The sequence below is a fragment of the Macaca thibetana genome, chromosome 1 (genome assembly GCF_024542745.1).
Source record: "Macaca thibetana thibetana isolate TM-01 chromosome 1, ASM2454274v1, whole genome shotgun sequence".
Taxonomy (NCBI): Eukaryota; Metazoa; Chordata; class Mammalia; order Primates; family Cercopithecidae; genus Macaca; species Macaca thibetana.
Genome location: NC_065578.1, coordinates 110,939,451 through 110,958,792, shown reverse-complemented (window position 1 = coordinate 110,958,792; position 19,342 = coordinate 110,939,451). Strand labels below are relative to the sequence as shown.

Sequence of the window (19,342 nt, the reverse complement as noted above, 5' to 3'; positions counted from 1 at the left end):
GATCAAGGGAGGGTATTTTAAGATGATAAATGCTTTTTCTCATTTTGGTGTGCTGGAATGATTTTTTTTTTTTTTGAGACAGAGTCTTGCTCTGTTGCCAGGCTGGAGTGCAGTGGTGCAATCTCAGCTCACTGCAACCTCCAACTCCCTGGTTCAAGCGATTCTCCTGTCTCAGCCTCCCAAGCAGCTGGGATTATAGTCATGCGCCACCACACCCGGCTAATTTTATATTTTTAGTAGAGACAGGGTTTCTCCATGTTGGCCAGGCTGGTCTAGAACTCCCGACTTCAGGTTATCCACCCGCCTTGGCCTCCCAAAGTGCTGGGATTACAAGCGTGAGTCACCGCGCCCAGCTGGAATGATTCTTTAGAGAGGTAAAATTGATGACACAGAAGGCAAGAGGAGACAACTGGAGAGTGTCTTCAAGTAGGTGAGAAGCAATTGGATCTAGCACACAAGTGAAAGGGTTGGCCTAGGATAGGAGTAAGGGAATGCATTCACACGCTATTTCTGGAGAGAAGGTAGAGTGTCTGGGTGCAGATACAGATAGATTAGGCAGTACATTTGGTGGTGGCACACTCAGGCCCCTGCAGAGCAGAGGCGGCAAGTAGGAGCTGAAATGTAGCCCTTGCTTTGCCGGCAAAGCCATGTGCCCTGGTGGGGTCACATCAGCCTTGAGGAAAGGGTACCTTTCTGATTGCTCCACCAGGAGAGGTGGTGCATTTTAGCAGTCCTGCATATAACACACACACATGTGCATACACACACATGCATACCCACACACACACACGTATGCACCTTTTCCCAGTTTCCACTGAGTGCCATGTGTACTGGCTGCCTCACTGGGATTGATGAGGTAAGATCTGTTCTTTAAACAATGAAAAGCTGTTTGCTATTAAAGGAGATAGAAGAAAGTGAAAAATAATCGCCTTGAAGGGTGGAAAAGTAACTAGAGAAGCGTAGTATGGACAATGCTGAGTGCCCTCTTGAGTCGATGGTCATACATTAAAGTGAGACCACTCAGCAAGGCCGTGTGATTCTCCTCCAGCCACATTCCATTGCTTGGGGGTTGGAGGAGAATTGTATTTGACCAGGTCTGAGTTTTGCTGGGGAAAGCCGATGAGAGGGTAGGAGTATTATGTAAGGGAGTCATTATGGTGATAGACCTTGGAATTTAAGCTGGGAGGGAAGAGAGGGCAAGTGGTGGAGTCACTGGTTTGGTGTGGTCCCTGTGAGAAGTAGTTTGAGAGGAAGTAATCAAACAAGTGAGGGCAAGGGGACTTTCCAAAGGTTGAGCATGGGGAAGGGTGAGTAAGGCGGTTAGGGGAGAGGAAGCACAAAGTATCTGTGAGAAAAAGGTTCAGGCTGGCTCCAAGGAGTTAAGAAAACAGCAAAGCCCTTGGGCTTCTGTCCTCATCACAGTATATATGAACCATTGGTTTGGAGAGGTTGAGGAACTGGATTGCCCACTCATGATCTTCAGGGAGCTTCACAAACGGGAGAAACTGAGTGCAGCAGGGGATAAACCAATTAAATCCTCCCAGGGCTCCTTTACAAGCTTTGGGAGAACACAACGGGCACTTTGCTTTCCCTGCCCTTTCCTTTCACCAGGGATATCTGACCATTTGGTAGACACTTTATCTGACCTGGTATTTGACAGAAGCTAAACGACACCTTTCTTCGTAAATCCAGCTCTTCCTCTTCCTGACTTCCTCTTTTCTGTTCATGGCACTACCTTTCTCAGTCGCTCAGCTGCCAAACCGAAGCCTCCTTTAATCCATCTTCCTCATTCTACGCCCAATTAGTCCCTAAAGCATAGTGAGCTGCACTGTTCAATAAACATCGCACTGTGATGGAAATGTTCTTTATCTGCATAGTCCAATACAGGAGTCACATATGGCTATTGAGCATTTTAAATGCAGCCAATGCAACAGAGGAACTAATTTTTTTTTTTTTTTTTTGTGACAGAGTCTCGCTCTGTCACCAGGCTGGAGGGCAGTGGCACAGTCTTGGCGCACTACAACCTCCACCTCCCAGGTTCAAGCGATTCTCCTGTCTCAGCCTCCCGAGTAGCTGGAACTTCAAGCAAAGGCCACCAAGGCCAGCTAATTTTTGTATTTTTAGTAGAGGCAGGGTTTCACTGTGTTGGCCAGGATGGTCTCAATCTCCTGACCTCGTGATCTGCCCGCCTCGACCTCCCAAAGTGTTGGGATTACAGGCGTGAGCCACATGCCCGGCCTAAATTTTAAATCCTATTTGATTTTAATTAAAGTTACATTTAAAGAGCCTTGACTATGAGATACTATATTGGACTGCACAGGTACAAATACTGTACTTTCTACACAGTGACCCTTCCATCTGCCCCCACCTCTCTAGCTCTATTGCCACGACCCTAGGTCAGGTATTGGTTAACCTAGGTTGAGACTTTTGCTGTGCTCTCCTGTCTGGTCTCCTGCTTAGTTGCCTTCCCTTCAGTCCGTCTTGTGTTCTTGCCAAAACCATCTTCCTAAAGCATTGGCCAGATCATGACTCCACCCTATTTTTAAAACTATCAATAGTTCCCCATCAAATTTAGTACAAACTGCTCAATCTGGCACTTGCCCAATTATGTATCTCCATCCCACTTTTCTAGCCTTACCTTTCACTATACCCTTACACGTATACCAAACTACTTGTTGTAACTCCTACTAGCTTTTTACAAAGGAGTCAACTTATTAAGTTGCCTCTCTGCCTGCAACAAATGCCTTCCATTCCCTCTATCAAACCTAAAATCTGTTGAAATCCTTGAAGGCCTGTCTCATATTGCAGCTTCTAAGTGGAACACTCCTCTGAAGTAGTTCCTATTCATTCCTTACCTATGGCACTTATAGGCTGCCTTATAGTGCATTTTATGTATTCATTTTATTCTGATTACTAAATATTATTCCTTGCAAATCACTGTGTTTTAATTATGTTAATGTCCCTTGCAATATAAGGGGCGCCTTATAAAATAAGGTACTCTTCAAATAGCCCCTGAAAGTAGTTATGCACTTTCATGAAATCTGTAGAGCATCCATACCCCTGTTTAACTCTAACAGCAACATCACTAGCCCTCAAAAAGAAAGTCTTTATACCCTGGAAGCAACTTTTCTAACATGAAGTTCAGACGTTTGAAGAGAAACAGACTAGGTACATTTCTTTTCATGTTATTATTGGCTGAGAATTTCTTCCAAAGGCTCCCCAAACTTAGAGCACTTTTACAATTCAGTTCTAGTTTGTAATTCTAAAGAGCACAGTTATTCTTAGAACTGACAGGACCAGCATAGACACTTCTGGGACCAATTGAAGCCTTTAAGAAGATTGTGATACATATCGATAAAAAGAGGCTTCCATCTAATAAATGTTTAGAAAATATATTTTTAGAGCTTGAACTCTTAGGAATCTATAATGCAAGAGTAGAATTACTTATGTTATGCCCTACAATGCCTTATGTACTTTTCTTATTGGTGCAGTAGCTTTTAAGGATTTGAAGAGCAGGTATAATATTTTAAACAAAAAATGTATTTCACACATACGGGACATTAGGCACATTTATTCAATGAGCCTTAACTGAAGCTTGCTACTTAGCAAGCCCTTATGCTTGCCGCTGAGGATACAAAGACAGGAAAAATACCATCCCTTCACTCAAGAAGGGCACATGATAAAAATGTGACCTGGCATTGGTATGTGATTTTACAGTTTTCACAATATCTAATCCTACCAATGATGCCATTAAACTACGTATTATTAGTCTCATATTGTAAAGGGAAAGACTTGCTTAGAAAGATTAAATGAATTTACACAAAAGCAGAGAGCTATTAATTGGCAAAGCCTCAAACTGATACCCAGATGTTTGGGTATCAAGACATTGATTGAATTAGAATTTTAAGTTCCCTGAAAGCAGGTACTTGATTTTCTTTATTCATTACTGTATTCTCAGAGCCTAGAAAAGTAACAAGAATATAGTAGGTTCTCAGTAAATGTTTCAGGAATAAGTATTCAGGAGCATGTGTCTGTGGGTGTGTAGAGAGAGAGAGAGAGAGAGAATATAAGCGAACCATATACTTTACTGGTTATTTGTATACTTGAATTAACTAAACTGATGTTATCTGTATTAGTGCCACTCAAAATGTGGTCCATAGATTGTTGGTGCTGGTCCACAAAATGACCAGTTGACCTTGAGATAAATACAGAAAATGAGAGTAAGCATTTAGAATCCTTTCTAGCAACTTGCCATTGCTATGATATCCAAGCAAGTGATTAGTGGACTTGTCTAGGTGAACCAGGGCATGGACCAGTTCAGGTGTTGTCTAAGTCTTATGGTTGGTTACATGAGGCATATATAACCTATGTACTAGCCACATAGCATTTCATTTAATCCTATCATGTTGGCCACTTACTGCCCAACTTCTCCTCTTCCTAGATGTTCTTTACTATTTAACAAAGAGAACACTTCATGCCTTTGAAATGAAAGAGCTGGCAACAGATTTAAAACTTAAAAAAAAGGCCGGGCGCGGTGGCTCAAGCCTGTAATCCCAGCACTTTGGGAGGCCGAGACGGGCGGATCACGAGATCAGGAGATCGAGACCATCCTGGCTAATACGGTGAAACCCCGTCTCTACCAAAAAAATACAAAAAACTAGCCGGGCGAGGTGGCGGGCGCCTGTAGTCCCAGCTACTCGGGAGGCTGAGGCAGGAGAATGGCCGGAACCCGGGAGGCGGAGCTTGCAGTGAGCTGAGATCCGGCCACTGCACTCCAGCCTGGGCGACAGAGGAGACTCCGTCTCAAAAAAAAAACAAAAACAAAACAAAAAAAAAACCCTACATTTTCACCAAAAAAAGCGCTATCTACCACTGATCTTACGGTGTAAAGGTATCGTTATGCAGTAATTAAGTATGTGATCCCTGGAGTGAGGCTACGTAGCTTTAAATGCAGCTTTTGCCACTAGCTGTGCAGCCTTGGACAAGTTACTTAAACTCTTGTAGCCTCAGTGTTCTTGTCTGTTATCTGATACTAAAAAGAGTACAAAATTTCATAGTGCTTTGGTAAAAACTAAGAGAGAGAATGCATGGACAGTACTCCTCATAGAGACTGGCACATAATGACAAAATGTTATTTTTATGTTATAATAAGTATACCTATTACTATTATTCTATTCTTGGGTTATAGAAATTCAGGCTGTTTGAAATATTTAAAAGATCTTGACTATAGAGGTAACTCTATAAATATCCAGGCTTGTAAATAGACAGTTACTTTTCGGTTATTCACATTGTTAAAAGATGATAAAGATCAGCCAATTCCAAAGGCTTTTATATTTGTTTTTTAATGCATTGTGTGATTTGAGGGGCAATACAGTTGGTTTCTACATGGCCACTGAAAATAGTGTCTATATTTTCAGCTTAGGTGATCCAAGTGGTGAAAGGCGGGTGCATATTGTGCATTGTAAGAGAGCTCAATCAGAGTGGAAGATACCCATGGAGAAGTAAGAGTTGTTCATTTGGTGGTGTATATATTGCCTATTTATATGTTTTTTTCAATGAACTTTATATATAAAGTTCTTCTAAGTTCCAGCCCACTGATTCTTTTCTGTTTCTTTCTGTGAACACTGTCGTCTGGAAGTAAGCTGCTACTCAGTCATGCACCTCTGCAAATCTTGGAAACAGTCAAGGATTCCTGAGGCAAGAAAGTTGGATAATGATGAGCACCAGGCAAGACACAGCTGGCCACTGGAGAGAGAGCCCAGTGTAGGCAGAAGGCCAGAATGTGCCAACAGTAAGTGAAGTCTTTTCTTATCAGAAGAGAAAAGCTTGCACTTAGCTGCACTATCAGGGAGAAGACTGGCCTCAGACCAACCCAGCCTTCAATAAATGGAGGGAAGAGAAATCCAGGAGCCTAGCTTCGTAGATGTGAATTAACATCGTTTATTCTGTAAAAAACAAAACAAAACAAAAAACTCAAGCATGTGTAAGCTGCAAATTAAACAACCCAAATATATGGATATCTGAATTTACAGAAGGCAGAATAGTGTGGTTAGGGTTGCTAGATTTAGCAAATAAAAATAGAGGATCCCCAGTTGAATTTGAATTTCAGATAAACAAAAAATATGCTTTTAGTAAAAATATGTTCCATGCAATATTTAGGATCTGTTTATCCAACAATCAAGTGTAACTATATTTTATCTGGCATCCCTAAGTGTGGTTAAACATGTAGGCTCTGGAGTCATACGGCATGAGTTCAAATTCTGATCTTGCTTCTTACCAGCTGTGTGACCTTGGGCAAATTATTTAACCATTCTGAGCTTCAGTTCCTTTGTGTGTAAAATTAGGATAATATTTACTTCATAGGGTTATTGTGAAGATTAAATAATACATTTAAAAATTTACAGTGTTAACTGATATATCATAGGTGCTCAAAAACTATTAGCTATTTTTATAGGAAAGACAAACTGTTATTCATTAACCAAATAATTTTCTTTAATTGACAATGTGATTCAAGTACCTTTAAAAAAATCTAAGTGGAGCTTTTTATTCTCTTCTATTTCCATGGTACTGTCTCTTTATTTTACAACAAACTGAGCTAACACAACTTTTAGACTCACTATTTATGGTATAAAGGAATACACACCAAACATTGTACAATATCATCAGGTTTCCTATTCCTTCCCTTAGTACCTGATACTTGAACCCAATTTTGAAGACATTCTAAGCACAAAATTTCCAGTGAGAAATTTGGATAAACATTTACAAAATATTCCCTGAATGTGTACTAGATAAAAGTTAGGAGCCAATGACAGCTCTAGAATGGGGTTTTCTTAGAGAGAGGTTTTGTTACAATGGATTTTTTGTGATAGGACTTCTGTACTCTGCGTAGATCATTTAAGAATAACCAACTTATACAGGGAGTTCCAGTTCTTGTAATTGAGCTCTATTATCATGAAGTTAAAAATCAAACAAGAAGAAAGGGCAATGGGCTTGGAATAAAAAAAAAAATATGTTTCTCCCGTTCAGTGCAAGTCACTTTCTGAATATTTGTTTTCTCATTTATAAAGTGAGAATACTACCTTAAAGAGCAATAATTAAGTTAAATGAGATAATATAAGGGACAATACAGTACTGGTTTTCAAAGTAAGCATTCAATAAATGCTTGTTAATATGGATCTGTTATATTCAACAGAAGAAAAACTATATACCAGTGCAGCCTTATGGAAAGATTAAAGCCTGAGGCTTATGCTACTTTATATGGCTGAGCTAAAACTCCTTACTCTGTCCACGTCTGCTTTTGGATAAGAACCAGTAACTTCCAAACAATGATACAACCTAAGGGGAATTCAAGGAAGAACTCCATCTTCCCCCATCTTCAGTGAGTGGTGTTGGCTGTGTGTGTGTGTGTGTGTGTGTGTGTGTGTGTTGGGTGGAGGGAAGTAGTGGGATAGGAGAAAGGCCAGAAAAGGAGCTGGAGATGTCCTTTTTCTTTCAGTAACTAGTTAAGTCAGATACCCAACTTTGTGTATAAAACTACTAGCTTGAGTCCGAAAAGTAGAAAACACATTTCCAGTAAATTTACAATATTAATTTTGAGCTGAGGGAGTAAATTCCAAATTCAAACCAGATTCAGAAATTATGACCTCAGTTTTTCCAGAGTTTCTACTGATTCGGATTGTTATAGATTGGCCAGGGGTAAACTGTATTAGGGGAAAAATAAGAGAGAAAAATAGAATTCACAAGAATACGTAAACTCAGTGAATGAAGTTTCTTGTGGTAGCATTTGCTGCTAATAAATGAGACTCAAGCAAAAAGTATAGTGTTTTGCTAAGGAAGAGTGAGGGGGTGAGTCTTAGGGTTTTGCAAGGAGGATTACCAAGGGAGTCAATCATTTTTGGCTGTAAGGTCATAAGGGGCGTATAGTTTTTCAGGGCATTACATGAATGATGTTAAACTAAAGTAGTAGAGCTGTTGTTTACAGAATAAACTAGAAGGCGATTTTGAAAGTCAGTCAGGCCAGGTGTGGTGGCTCATGCCTGTGATCCCAGCACTTTGGGAGGCCAAGGCAGGCAGATCACCTGAGGTCAGGATTTTGAGACCAGCCTGGCCAATATGGTGAAACCCATCTCTACTGAAAATACAAAAATTAGCTGGGTGTGGTGGTGCGTGCCTGTAATCCCAGCTACTTGGGAGGCTGAGGCAGGAGAATCACTTGAACTCAGGAGGCAGAGGTTGCAGTGAGCCGAGAGCACACCACTGCACTCCAGCCTGGGTGACAGAGCAAGAATCCATCTCAAAAAAAAGGGCCGGGCACGGTGGCTCAAGCCTGTAATCCCAGCACTGTGGGAGGCCAAGACGGGCGGATCACGAGGTCAGGAGTTCGAGACCATCCTGGCTAACACGGTGAAACCCCGTCTCTACTAAAAAATACAAAAAGCTAGCTGGGCGAGGTGGCTGGTGCCTGTAGTCCCAGCTACTCGGGAGGCTGAGGCAGGAGAATGGCGTAAACCCGGGAGGCGGAGCTTGCAGTGAGCTGAGATCCGGCCACCACACTCCAGCCTGGGCAACAGGCGAGACTCCGTCTCAAAAAAAAAAAAAAAAAAAAGCCAATCAATATTTATATATTGAATATCAACTCTGTACTCAGTAGCCTCCCAGTGTTCAGGGGATACAATGACACAGAGTAGAGCAGCAGCACCTAGTGTGTCTAGTTTAGGGAGAAATAACCTGTGAGCCTAGACGAAGACAGAAGAAAAAGATGGAAGACTCAGTAACCAAAGGGTTAAGAAATCTTGAATGACTAACATTTGAGTAAAAAAAAAAAGTAAGGGTCGAGTTCTAAAATAGAGAATAGAAATAGAATTTGCTACCAAAGAAGGGGGCTCTTGCTAAAAAAGTAATAATAATAACGAAGTGTCAGGTGTGCCAGGGACCTGATTGAAGGGCTCACTTGGGCTTTGAACTTGGCAAAGGGTAGAGGTGAAGCATTCTCAAATCCTTCCCTTGCCTCCTGCACCCAGGGTTCAAGGTGTGAAGGAAGAAAAGCCAGGGCATGTGCATCCTTGACAGACATCTGAAATAGATTATCATCTTGCTGGGAGTTGGAGGGTTTTTTCTCACCGCCCTTCTGTTCATCCTCTGAGCTGTAATTGCCAAAATAGACAGATTATCACAAACTCAGCCTATGCAAGTATCTTTTAATGCTCATTTGCTGACTTTAATGAGTTCTAGAACCAATTTGTGATCTTACAATCGCTCAGGTTTATCACCAAAAGAAAGCACTGTAAGTCTAGTGCAAGAGGTCAGCTCAGCAGAACTCAGCAGTGAGATATGGATATGAAAATGGATTCAAATGAATTCTTGTGGCCATTGTAAGGCCTCGCTGTTCTCTAATATCATTAAACAGAAAAACATTAGGTGCTGGATGTCCTGATGAACCAGTTCTTGTACAATACCTGTCTTACAAACTACACTCGAGTATCCTTTTGTTCTCTCTTCGAATTTCACAGCTTCCTCTACTCTGCCTAAAAAGGAAAACTCACATCTTTAAGCTGTTACAATAAAACTATTGGCAGCCTGTAAAGTGAGAACAGAGCCTTGCCTTAATTTATTGCACTACACAGATTTATTACACATCAGGGTAATAATAACAACACCGTGACTTTGCTGCCTGATAGTCTCCCCTTTTGCTCCGGTAGGAGTGTGGTGGTGGGAGCTTGGAGGGCCCTGTAGACTCGCTGTATGGTGCTAAGCACTGCTGGGCACACTCTTGGCTCAGTGCCATGAAATGATGTGGTACTACTGGGCCGTGCAGTGCCAAGATATATGCAAAGCTGGTGAGGAGATGTAATATTTGGACAGAAAATACTGGAAGCCATTTGCCAGGTCTATATGAAAATAGTGTTTCCACAGTTGCTATTTGCCAGGAGAACAAGCATTCTCCAGCTACCTTCTTATCATAAAAGGTTCTTCGTGCTCTGAGAATGAAGGCATTTTTTTTTTTTAAAAAGGTTCCTCATCCTGAAATATGAGGAGAACCCAGTTTTAGAACCATAGAGGTAAGGAATTCCCTTAGGGGGCATTTTACCTGTCTTTAGGCAACACCACACCTAGAAGAATTCAGGACTATAAAAGTTAAATCGATTCAGAGAGACTTTCTGAGAAACAGTTAACAAAATTCAGGGTTAAAAATGATCACCTTTCAGGTCAAGTGTCTCCTTCCATGACAGCCTCGCTTCTGGGCTGCTTCTCTGTCTATTCTTATGGCTCCTGTGTCCTGGGGTGCCTGATCAATCTTGGTTGCTTCCAGGGAAACTGTGCAGAGGCACTTGGGCCCTCAGCTTGCCCCTGGTGACGACAGTGACATCCTCACAGAAGACAGCATCCATCAGAGGTGCCCTCCTGCTGCTCAGCTTGCTCTGGAAGCCTCTCATTAGAGTTTCTAATTTTTAAGATAATGGGAACTAAATGGGGATTATTTTGATTTCCTCTTACCAGCCAACACTTTTGTAGCTGAAGCCTGCTGCCCCCAGCTGCACTGCCTGAACAAATTGCATCTGAGCAAGCCAAAGCTGCGGCCCAGGAGACTGCTGACATGACTTCAGAAAGGCACAGCCCAATCCTATTGCCTAATTTTCTTTGTTCCGAGGCCAAGACTTTGGCCTGTAACAGTATTTGGATTTCTGGCCTTTTGGGTGACCACTTTAGTTCCTCCTTTCTTCACCTACCAAGAGAGAAACATCTTTAACAAATCATCAGTAAATTAATCCATGAATTCCAAGCAGTTGAGAAGCTCAGGCTACTGCTGCTTCTTCCATACCATGCTTGATAAAAATGAAAAATTCAATCCGCCCATAGTCCATCACCTGGTTGTACTTAACACAGAGATCGACTCTCTGAATATAGTACAAAGACCAAAATGATTGGAAAATTATGTATGCTTTACCTCTCAGAAGAATCAGATGACCTCAGTAAATATTTTTTGAGACCATTAGGCCCTGGGGATCCAAAGACATTGTCCCTGTACTCTCCAAAAGCTTTAGTTTTCTTCCCAATAAACACATGTACGTTTATTTGGTTTTGCATTGGCAAGTGGCAATCGGTCAGGTAAATTGGCTCTTGGAAAATTTTATCCTGCCAAAGTGATTCACAAGCCACAAAAATGTGACAACTACCATCCTTAGAATACCAGTCACGCCCTACACTCCACAGGATAGGCTGGGTTTGGGTCTCCTCTTCCTCTATTGGCTGTTGCCTCTTACAACTACTAGGCAAATTCTGAATCTTGGAAACCGCTTCAGTCCTGTAGTCACTAACTGCTGCCTGGCAAGAAACCATGTCGGTGTCCCGTCTGAGTCCAATGGGGAGTTATCACTACTAACTAGAAGCTCTGGCAGTAGATCTTCCTCTCCCAAATGACCTCAAAACAATCTAACAGCAGGGAACCCAGTGAGGCAGAGTGGTGGCTGAAATGTATAAATGGAGATAAACTTGGTCCCAGGTGCCATCAGAGAGTCAACAGACCCCAGGCTTCAAAGCACATTGCTGATTACTCTTGATGGAGGGCCCACAACTGTTTTAATCATGCAATTATTTTGAGGATGAATTTATGAGAAAGGAGATTCACCTCCCAGCCATTTTGCAGGGTGGCTATCAATAGATTGGTCTAAAAGGAAGAACAAAGAAAAGGGCACCAAAGAAGATAAATGAAAATACAAAGTAAGAAGGGGGTAGAAGCTGTAGCATTGTAAACAAATCCAAGCCAAAATTGTCAGAGGTGGGGAACTGTTTTTAAAAATTATTTTGAGGATGATGATGACTTTTTTGTTTTGTTTTTATAGTTTAAGGGCATAAGCTGAACTGTGGACATCCTGCCACTGGGAATTAAGTTAAAGTAGAAAAAAACACAGAATGTAATGGGGACTCCACTCACAAGAAGAATTTGGATCAAAGCGTGGCAGTGAGGGGAGGCATTAAGCAGGTGAAAGTGAAGCAGAGGCTTTAGTCCTGCAAGAAACAGTCGCCTGACTTTAAAGCATGCCTGTGTCACTGACAGCATTTAGCAGTGCACAGTGTGCAGAAACTTGGCTCGTCAGCCCTCCTGATGCTGACAGATAGGGCAGCTTCACTGTGGAGCACTACACAAGCTCATTTGCTGCCTTCATCAGTCTGTAGGTGCTGACTTTGCTGGTAGAGTCACCACCGCAGCCACAGGGCCTCTTCTCACTTACCCACTTCCTCCCCATTCACGTTGCTCCTCTCATCAGAGACACTAAGGCCCACTGGAGCCTGCTTTGCATCTCTTACATCAGAGGTTTGGGATGGCACATTGCAAATGATCTTTGCAAACTCTTCCATCTGTACTCTTGAAGTCTAAGCAGAGAGGCAAAGAAAAAGTGGCCCAGGAGCAAAATGTCTACATTTCTAAAATGAGTCTGAAATGAAGCTCATCTGAAAATGTAGCTGGAGCCAAAGACAGCTTTCAGGGTCAAAGTTGGGCAGGATCTCATAGAGTTGCAATCTTGCAAATTTTATTTGTTTTGTTAAAAAGAGAAGGAAGTTTTTTAAAAAGCTAGATAGTACCCCCTTAGTTGGCATGGTATGAAAAATAATCTAAAAGACGTTCATCATTTTTTAAACTGCCGTTGTGAACATTTTACTGGGAGGAGTGGGTTTTGTATTCCAACACAACTGTTCATGCCCCAAACTTGGGAAGGGAGAGAAGAAAACATTTTACAAAGGAAAAAATGAAATATTTGTTACCTAAAATTTTCTACTTTGACAAAAATGAAAGTTCAATTTACAAGCTAAAGAACATTCTGCTGAATCTTCAGTGCATCCCAGAACATCCTACCAGTGGCCTCAGCTCTGCCAAACTTGGTACCTTTCATCTGAGAGTCCCCAGTAAACACTAATTTCCACAACATTCTAAAGTTGGCCAAGTCATTCAAATTATAGTGATGATGGGTTGGGCGATAGGTGGCAATTTTCCTTTGTTGTCATTACCCTTCCCACATACTGGGCAACTGAGGCATGGAAGAACAGAGGTAAGATGTTGGCTTCAAGGTTCAGGACCAAATCGGTGGTGTTCCAGGAACCAAACCTTGAACATTCATGTCATCTCTGGGAAGTGGCTTTTTGATTCAGCACTGGTACTTTCCAGTGTCAGCACTTGTATGTGTCAGTAGCTAAGTCTCTCGTCCAAGGGCCCCAGGTCTTCAGCCTCTGCTTCATCTCAGGAAAGCCCTCTGGCAGTTGAAGAAAATGGGATGGGTGGGGAAGTAGGGTGAGGCCTCAGTGAGTTTGATGGTTGGGTGCTTGAATGGAAATCTAAGAGGGGAAGAAAGGCTCTGTGATTGTGATTACTGTAAGGAGAGCCGATTGGATTGGAAAGAGCTAGCAGGACGTATACTATGTCCTCCCTTGATAATGATGCATCACAGTGCCATGGCCACACCTGACTACACACTTCACTTGCCCTGCCCCCTTGGGTGTTAGGTATATCCCTTCAACTTTGGAAAGGGGCATAACATGTAGATACTGGGGTAGATTTTCCTGAGGTTTTATTTGTATCCACCTTTAATGAAAATAAACAGGACACTTATTTCTAGGTTGATAAAAATGGCCTTAGAGTATCTAAATAATTCTGTGTCAGCTGGACTTATTGTTTTTTTAAGTGGCAGAAGAGAAGGATGAACAATGTTCACTAAGTAGAAAAGGTTAGAGCAGTAGATGTTTGCTTCCTCCTATATTCTGCATGATCTCTTGCCTCAGAAAAGTGGGAGAAAAATAAACCAACACACCACCTGATGAATGTCCCACCCCACAGAGTAGTCTAACTCTGTGTCTCAGCAGGAAAAGGGGAAAGAGGAAGAGAAACTGACATTTAATGAGTGCCAACTCTATATTGGGCACTATACATAAATAGTTGAATTTAATCCTCCATTAAAAACCCCTACTATGTAGATATTATTATCCCCATTTTTAAAGATAACTCTATTCAGCTCTTGCAATTAGGAAAACATGAGACCAAAATTTAAGAGCCAGAGCTTCCTGACTCCAAAATCCTCTCTTTCCTGTTATCCTGCTGAAGTGCCCATTTCAAATGAAGCCCGACTTGATCCTGAACATAACCTACAAGAAGAAAAGGACCGCAGGTGGGTACTGTCTCATTACCCAACATAGTTGTTAGAACACCCTCAGTGACAGAAAGGGTCAGGATGCCAAGTGGTTGTTTACAAACGCTGTTTGGCCAAAGGATCTCATTCACTGAATGAACACATTTCTTTCCATGGTTGGGGATGCAGGTCATGGACTGTGGAGGAAGAAACCCTATGGCTTGTTTGTTGAAAATTCGGTTAAAGTTTACCCTGAATCACTTCTCAATAAATTTACACATGCCTTAAACTAGATGGACCTTTGAAATCATGTTACTCTTACCCTTGTAACAAAAATAATAATAGCCACATTTATTGAGGGCTTATTATGTGCCAGGAGCTGTTCTTTAGGCTTTATATGTGTCATTTAACCCTCCAACAATCCTATGAGGAAGGTATTATTATTTTCTCTTTTTTACAAATGAAAGGCACAAAAAGGTTAAGAAACTTGTCCAAGGTTACACAGGAGAGAAATGGCAGAACTGGGATTTGAACTTTCAAACCTGGGCACCTCTCAACTATACTTTCTGCTACCTGTCATCAGGGAAGATTGTACATAGATAGGAAGGGTGAGTTTTTTCCTGGGTGTTTGTTTCTTTACTTGGAGAAGGAGATATTTTTCTCATTTTCCATTTCTAGAATAATAGCAATCTTCTGTCACAGAAAGCACCAAATCCCTTTACCCACATTCATGTTAACCTGCTAGATAAGTCTATTCAGTACAATCTCTTAGTCCTCCTTAGTCATTACATAGCTTTATTCCTCCCTTTCCTTCTCCTCAGCTGGTCTTCGGCATCTTCCTTTTGTGTTAGGAGTGAGGGGTGATCATAGACAAGGATCTCCTTTCTCAGCAGTGGGTTACCTCTCTCTGATATGGCCATTGTCCTGGACACCCAGGACAACAGGTGTGATTGAAATCAGAGAGTGGTTGAAATTCAACTTCTTAGATACAAAAGATCCCACTGTGATCACAGGCCTCACAAAGAGAAGCAGGTGGTTTACCCACACTGAACATTGTCATCGAGGTTAATGAACGCGTTCTTACGTAGTCTAAATATAAGTATGTGGACCTCACTGAGGAGAGACCAGGCCCTCAAGAAAGGTCTTGGAAATCCCACCCTCTGCTGTTGTGGAGAGGGGAGTAAGCCAGATGCAGCAACCTCAGCTTCTGATTTTGACTGCTGAAACTCACATCTGCCTACGCTTCATGTGTAAACAGGGTTGCAAAATTACTCACTCCACTCACATGCGTAAAGAACGTAGAGTTTCTTTTTTCTCTTAATCACCCTCATCTCCCTTATGAGTCCTCACCTGCTGGGTAGCAAGAGAGAAAAACATAGTTTTAGCTCAATAGATTTTAAAACTAGTCTGATGCAATTATGTAAGCAGTTTCTTTAGGCTTAACTTTTTGACTTTGGGATAAAAGAGTGTTTCAGATTCCTTGCTTCTTCTGGTTTCTTTTCTGTAAATGGCACCAGTGGTTCTCAGACCAGGTCCCCTGGTGCCCTCCCCGTACTGCTCTGCCCTCTTAAACATGGTGGTGCAGGGCCATCTACAAAGCAGTGTCCTAACAAGGAATTTCAAAGGGAATGGGGAAAGAGCTCTCTTGTTCTTGATGTTCTTTAATCGATTTCATTCTTCAGGCAGAATACTGGAGAGGAGGCTAGGAGAAGACAGCTTGCTGCCTGGCATGTGGCCACTCCCTACCTCTCATAGCACTGGCTGCAAGAGGAGGCTTGCTAGCCTCTATCACAGGCAGAGGAATATCCATTTACGCTTAAGGGAAACTCTAAAATCAGAGACTTGGTTCGTGAACTTCTAGAGACTGTAGAATATCTAGTTTGTTTTTCAAGCTGTTGTGATTAACAGTCCTGACCTGCCAAGGCATTAGGCCAGGCAGGGCCTCTGCAATGTGAGCTGCAAAAAGCGGGGTTTAGAGAGGAATGGCAATACTGTGTGTGACACTGTGAAATACATATTTGGTCTTTGTTTTAGTTTGTTCTTGTGTTGCTGTAAACACCTGAGGCTGAGTAACTTATTTTAAAAAGATGTTTTATTTTGGCTCATGGTTCTGCAGGCTACACACAAAGCGTGGTGTCAGCATCTACTTCTGATGAGGGCCTCAGGAAACTTACAATCGTGATGGAAGGAGAAGAGGAAGCCAGTGCATCACATAGCAAGAAAGGGAGCAAGAGAGAAGGGGACAGTGCAACACACTTAAAAAAAATAAGCCTTATCTCACGAGACAGAACTAACTGAGTGAGAGTTCACTAATCACCAAGGGAATGATGCTAAGTCATTCATGAGGGATCCGCCCCCATGATCCAGTCACCTCCCACCAGACCCCACCTCCAACACTGGGGATTATATTTCAGCATGAGACTTGGAGGGCACAAACATCCAAACCATATCAGTCTTCAACCCCTCTTCCTGACATACAACTCCTAAAACTCTTAGAATTTCCAGAGTGCTATCTTTTTATGTGTTAATGAAGTGGCTAGTGGCTCACAGCCCCTAGGAAGCTTCAGGATGGGGGCTGGTCACTGGAAAGACCAAGTCATTATTAGAGGGTTGGGACTTTCAGCCCACCCCCAACCTCTGGGGAGGAGAGAGGGGCCAAAGCTCAAGTTGATCACCAGTGGCCAGTGTTTTAATTAATCATGTGGCCGGGTACGGTGGCTCACGCCTGTAATTCCAGCACTTTGGGAGGCCAAGGCAGGCGGATCACGAGGTCAGGAGATGAAGACCATCATGGCTAAAACGGTGAAACCCTGTCTCTACTAAAAATACAAAAAATTAGCCGGGTGTGGTGGCACACGCCTGTAGTCCCAGCTACTCAGGAGGCTGAGGCAGGAGAATCACTTGAACCTGGGAGGCAGAGGTTACAGTGAGCGGAGATCGCACCACTGCACTCCAACCTGGGCAACAGAACGATACTCCGTCTCAAAAAAAGTAAAAATAATAAAATAAGTAAAAAAGAATGAATCATGCCTATGTAATTAAGCCTCCATAAAAACACAAAAGAATAGGGTTCAGAGAGCCTCTGGATAGCTGAACATCTGGAGGCTCCTAGACAGTGGCATGTCCAGAGGGCATGAAAGCTCTGTGCCCCTTTTTTGCCCTATGCATCTCATCATCTGTATGCTTGGTAATATCCTTTATGATATACCAGTTAAATGTAAGCGTTTCTCTGAGTTCCTTGAGCCACTCTAGCAAATCAATGGACCCCAAAGACAGGATCGTAGGAATCCCAACTTGCAGTCAGTTGGTCGGAAGTTCTGAGGCCCAGACTTGCGACTGGTAGGAAGTAGGGGCAGCTTTGTGAGACTGAGCCCTCCCTCAACCTGTGGTTTCTGCTGCTATCGCCAGGTAGATAGTGTTGGAACAGAATTAGAGGGAGCCCAGCTGGTATCCACTGCAGAACTGCTAGCTTGCTTGATGTGTGAGGAGAAAACCCCACGCATTTGGTCACAGACGACTTCTGTGGTCACACAGACTTCTGTTCGTCACAGAAGTCTTCTGTGATGATTGTTGTGGTGTGAAAGCAGAGGAGAAACACAGTTTGAATTTTTCCACTTTCATACTGTGGTTTGCTGAACATTGCTCAATGTAGGCTTGGGATGGTTGATCTGGGGTATGTAATAGAAGGTGCTTAAAAGTGCTCCTCAACAGTTTTGAAGTCTGTGGGACAAAAAAAAAGTGCTCCTCAAAGGGGAGGCAGGGTAGTGTAATGCTTAAATATACGGAATCTGGATCCAGACTGGACTCTGGTATTTCCTTGTGATGTGGACAACTTTACTTATTTGTAAACTCAGTTTCTTCATCCTAAAATGGCATAATAACAGTATCTACCTCCTAGGGTTTTTACAAAGTTTAAATCTGTTAACATATATAAAAAAGACTTTTGCCTGTCTCATAGTAAGCACTCAACAAATGTTAGCTATTTAGATTCCAAACATATATAGCATTCGATTACAAAGCTGGGAAACATCTTATGTATGGTATAGCAGAAAGAACAGGGATTTTCAAAATAGCCTAAGTTACATAATCTTGAGCAAGTTCTATGGCCACTGTGAGCCTTGTCTGAAAAAGGAGGATAATTACATCATAGGATAGTTGTGAGAATTAAATGAAATAATATATGTGAAACACTTAGCAAAAAGTGGCACCTAACTGAGGTTCACAGTGTTTCTTCCCCTTTTTCCTGTGTCGGTAATATGCTGTCTTATGATTATTTACTATTGTGTTCTCAACCAGGAGTCTTAAGCTTTTATAATCTCCAAACCGGCTAGCACATAGTAGAAACTCAATAGCATCATTCACGGTTCAAACGAGCCTCCAAGTCTGAGGCATGAGACCTAGAATGTCTCCCCTGTTGAGTGTTGCTGGTCAGAGCACAGTTCCCACCCCTCCACCACCAACTTCAACTGTTCTAGGTGTATATTTCCCCCCTTTCTTTATGAAAATTGCTCTGTGGTCTGTCGGAGGCATTTATGTCTGCTTTACTCATATTGCTCAACCCACACTTGGAGAGAAATGTGTTTGCATAAATACTAGCAGATGATTTTTTTAAATATCGCTTTTTCTTTCCTGGCACTCTGTAAGAGAAATGAGCAAATATAAACAGAGGAGTATCACACTAGAAATATAGCAGATGGGCTTCTGCTGGGGATCTGGACTTTCCTGGAGTATACACATTTGGGATATGTAGGATTATGACAAAATCCACTTGTAATGTTCATGCTTTTTATTTCTTGGGCACAATATTAATTGCTTAAAGACTGGGCTTAATGCACACTTTCAGCCCCAATTCTCCCATTGGGAAAAAAGCAGGATCCTATAAACACTCTGTATAGTAGGGATTGTCTTCCTAAGCCTATCATAAATCCAGTTTGATTGAGGAATCAAGGAGAAGTAAGAAAAATAAAGTTTTTCTTCTCTCCATGCTGTAATGACAGGGGAAACAAGGAAACTCTTCACTCCTCATTTCAGATAGCTTCATGCTTATGAACAAGGGTTTATTATGGATATTAAAAAATGGAAACTGACAACACATACTCCTGACATATCTTGATTTAGGCCACCTCAATTCAGACTACACATCTTGAAGAATACATTTATATGCAGGGCATTGACCGTGAGCCGTCCATAACTCCAGCCTACACCTTTGGCCCAGATAATATTTT

General features: G+C 42.0%; 1 long non-coding RNA gene across 1 annotated transcript; it reads left to right on the top strand.

The window, feature by feature from the left end:
- The first annotated feature begins 11,642 nt into the window (after positions 1-11,642).
- Positions 11,643-17,309, top strand: LOC126930308 (uncharacterized). The gene is made up of 4 exons (XR_007717563.1): positions 11,643-11,718; positions 11,847-11,980; positions 14,093-14,156; positions 16,234-17,309. It is a non-coding gene; the product is annotated as an uncharacterized LOC126930308 (long non-coding RNA).
- Positions 17,310-19,342: the final 2,033 nt, after the last annotated feature.